The sequence below is a fragment of the Oryctolagus cuniculus genome, chromosome 13, assembly GCF_051225735.1.
Source record: "Oryctolagus cuniculus isolate XC-2025 breed Fujian yellow rabbit chromosome 13, ASM5122573v1, whole genome shotgun sequence".
Classification (NCBI taxonomy): Eukaryota; Metazoa; Chordata; class Mammalia; order Lagomorpha; family Leporidae; genus Oryctolagus; species Oryctolagus cuniculus.
In genome coordinates, this window is record NC_142879.1 from 77833963 (window position 1) to 77837832 (window position 3870).

Below are 3870 nucleotides of genomic sequence, written 5' to 3' on the forward strand. Positions count from 1 at the left end.
GGAGCCAATCGGGACGGGCAACCGGAAGGGGCGCGCTGACGGTCAGCCGCCGCTACCAATAGAAATGCGCTCCAAAGGGGGCGCGGCCGTCACTAGCGCACCACGCCTGGTCTGAGCTTCCGGTCGGGCCCCCGAGGAGAGGGGCAACTTTCCCAGAGTTCCTTAGAGCTCCGCTGGTCCCCAGGTCTGCGGGCAGGCGAGGAGGCGGAGAGTGCTGCTGAAGGGGTTGGGAGAAGGTGGAGCAATGGAACACCACCCATGCGCCTAGCGGGTCGGGCAGCGGGCTGGTTCATGCAAGCAGGAGCGGCTGCACGTCCAGGGGTCGGCCGCCCAGCAGTCATCCCTGGGCAGTTCCCTGTCAGGCAGGCTATGGTGGAAAAGGCCATGTGGGCTTGGCGGGCCTCCTCGTCGCGCTTGCGGGTTTTGCGGTAGGGCGACGCCCCCATCCTCACTCTTTGACATTTTGGGTCCAACTCACAGCTGTGCAGCAAGCTCCAGGACTGCGGAGGCGCCCGGAGCCCCGACGTGCGTGAGTTCCGTGCTTTAGGGCAAGCACACTTGACAGGCACTTGGCAGGTAGCACGCCGCAGAGCAACCCCGAGAGTGCTCACCGTCGACTGCCTGGCCCCCTTGAAGAATCAGCAAGCACCCTGCGCTCTGAACTGTTTCTTCCTGGCCTTGGGCAGGAGTCAGGGTGTGAAAGCACTGGGGGCTGTCGCAGTGCTGGAGACAGAAGCTGGTGGGTAGGGGTTCTCCTGCGAGAAGAGAAAGTCCCTATCCACTCTTAGCTTTGTCCAGCCTGGTCTGCAATGACGGTCTCTTCCGGGAACCCATGGCGCCTTTGCAAGCATTTGCAGGAGGGCCGGCTGCAAGCCCAGCACGAGGAGTTGCAGGCTGCACTGTGCCGCCTGCCACGGGCATTTGGACATCCTGACCCATCTGCCCCAGGCCTGAGACAAGGACATCGAGGCCAATGACCAAGACTACAAGCGGCCTCTGCACGAGGCGGTCTCTAGGGGCCACCGGGATTGAAGGGCGACTGGTAGGTGGCGAGGATCCAGAAAGACGCCCCGCCTGTCTACTGCCTGTGGAAACGTAGATTTCTGTGTACTTCATTCATCTCTTCCGACATCATTAGCTTTTCTCAGCTCCTGGTTCTCTACCCAGGCCTTCTCAATGGCAGGGTTCCCCTGCCCCAACCTTCCCCTAAAGTGAAATTGACTTACAGCCTACTTCATTCCTGCCCGTGTGGGGTTAGCTGGCTGGTTGGGTCAATCATTTCTCCGTGTAAGGTAGAGAACAATATAGAATATAATTTTAAAATGTTGTCAAGCTACACGTGGCCCCCAATGCAATGTTCTTCTGGGGACATAGAGCTACTTCAGCAATTGTTTTAATTGGCATTCTTCAGTCAATACACTTATTCAGATTCCATCAGTTATACATGGCATGTGTAAGTGTGTAGCACGCTGAGCAATTTTATCACCTGGGTAGCCTTGCATAGCCACTACCACAATCAAGATAGGCTACTGCACCACTACACCAATTCCATTTTGTTTGTTAGATTGATAAGGTTTTTAGTACTCGCTTAAGTACCTCTTTAGGTTCACAGCATCGTGAAGTCCCTGCCTTCAAGTGATGCCTGGTGTGATATAAATAAGAGACAGAGGACAGAGTTATACGTGAAATGAAATACATCTTTCACAGCCAGAAGATGGAGTCTTGTAAGCAGCTTTGCCTCCCAGGTAGCCCTTTGTAGGTACACATTCAGCACAGTTGTTTTTGCTGTTATTTATCCTGGGGTTCTCATACCAGGCAGACCAGTTGCCAGTCAAAGCTGTTTTCTTGCCTCCCAGACCCATCAATCACATACTGCCAAATAATGTATATTTTCTGAAAATCTGACTACTTCTACTGTCTCAGCTGCCTTCCCTCAGCTTGTCCTGGTTGGCCCTAAGACTCCTCTGAGGATGGCTTGCACAAGGAAGAATCTCGAGGTGATCCAGGGCCTTCTGGAGCATGGCATCAATCCTGCATAACCAAGATAACTGCAACAGTTTCCATATTGCCAGCGGAGCAGTGACCCTCTGCTCCTCCAGTACTTGCTCACTGCTTGCCCAGTTGCCTGGAATAGGAAGAGCAAAATTAGAAGGCCTCTGTGCATTGCAGGTATGGCTTGCAGCTCTGCAGGCATGCAGGCACATATGTGCAGCTTGCCTCACCCAGCACTGCTGAACATCATTTTGTTCAAGTCATCTGCAGAATGGAGGATTTGGGAAAGTAGAGGGCAGGGAGCAGGAGCATCTTGGGACCTTTTGGCAAATGATTAGTTTTTAAACTAATGTAACTCAGCTAAGCGTGCCTTCTGCTCTTCTGTTTACGGTTTTTTTTTTTTTAAAGATTTTTTATTTATTTATTTGAGAGTTAAGAGTTACAGACTGAGAGGAAGAGACAGAGAAAGGTCTTCCTTCCGTTGATTCAATCCCCAGTTGGCTGCAACGGCTGGAGCTGCGCTGATCTGAAGCCAGGAGCTTCCGCCAGGTCTCCCACGCAGGTGTAGGGGCCCAAGCACTTGGGCCATCTTCTACTGCTTTCCCAGGCCACAGCAGAGAGCTGGATGGGAAGAAGAGCAGCCGGGACTAGAACCAGTGCCCACATGGGATGCCAGCGCCGCATGCAGAAGGTTACCCTACTGCACCATGGTGCCGGCTCCTTCTGTTTACTTCTGACGTGCATCTGTATCATCCTCCAAGTTAGATGATAAGCTGGTCCTGTTCCTTACAAAGTCTTTGAGTTTGGATAATGGACTGAGGTCTCTTGTGAGCAAGTTTCCCCAGCAGCAAAACCTGAGAGTAATGAAGCCCAAGTTACAATCTTGTTGTAGGGTTTAAGGAGCACAGTGGACACGTGTAAACCCCTTAGCATGATGATTGGCAGCGAGTGAGCACAGCTGTGATTTTCTTGAGTTGTTTTCACATTGGCATTCACATCAGCATCATTGTTAATTGCAGGAGAATGTATATGTCCTCCTAACCTTAGTGATAGCTGCCACTCTGCTACACATTTATTTATTTATTTATTTGACAGGCAGAGTGGACAGTGAGAGAGACAGAGAGAAATTGCTATACATTTAAATGCTTATAATTAAATACCTGGGCTCTTAGCATTAGATAAGTCCAATATAAAATTGAGATGCATTTTTCATTATATGGAGTCATAATCCTTTGCTCTGAATAATCTTATTTCCTTCCTTATTTTGTCTTGTTCCCCGAATTACCTTTTGCTTCCTTCCCTCCCTTATTCCCTTCCTCTCTTCCTATAAGAGACAGTTAAATAGAGAGAGAGAGAGCATCCATCTGCTAGTTCATTCCTCAAATGCCCACAATTTACCTGACTAGGGCTGAAGCTGGGAACTCAGGATTCGATACAGGCCTCCTTCCTAGTAGTAGTAGAAGCCCAGTTACTTGAGCCATTACTGCAGTCTCCACAGGTCTGCGTTAGTAGGAAACTGAAGTCAGTAGCTGGAACCAGGAATCAAACTCAGGTATTCTGATATGGGACATCTTCACTGTAAATTGTCGCTCCCCCTCTTCACGGAGGAACGACACAGGACCCTGCGCTGTTCTTTTGTCTGCTCGGCCCTCCCCGGGTTTGCTGCTGGTTCTTCCCGGGTTGGCTACCGACCCTTCCACCTCCGTGGAAGGGCGGTTCCCCCTAGCCACTTTCCCCACTTCCGCGGGGGAGCGGCACACCGCCGGCCGGCTCTCTCGGGGGCTGCACAGGTGTTCCCCTTAGATGTTCCTGGTGCATGTTGTCTCTCTCCTCCTTTATAGTCCTCTTCCGCCAATCCCATCTCTGTTACCCACACGC

General features: G+C 51.4%; 1 long non-coding RNA gene across 1 annotated transcript; it reads right to left on the reverse strand.

The window, feature by feature from the left end:
• Positions 1-2383: 2383 nt before the first annotated feature.
• LOC149122685 (uncharacterized) lies at positions 2384-3504 on the reverse strand. Its single transcript, XR_016219787.1, has 2 exons — positions 3391-3504; positions 2384-2613 (listed from the first exon to the last, which is right to left on the reverse strand). It is a non-coding gene; the product is annotated as an uncharacterized LOC149122685 (long non-coding RNA).
• Between the last annotated feature and the right edge of the window lie 366 nt (positions 3505-3870).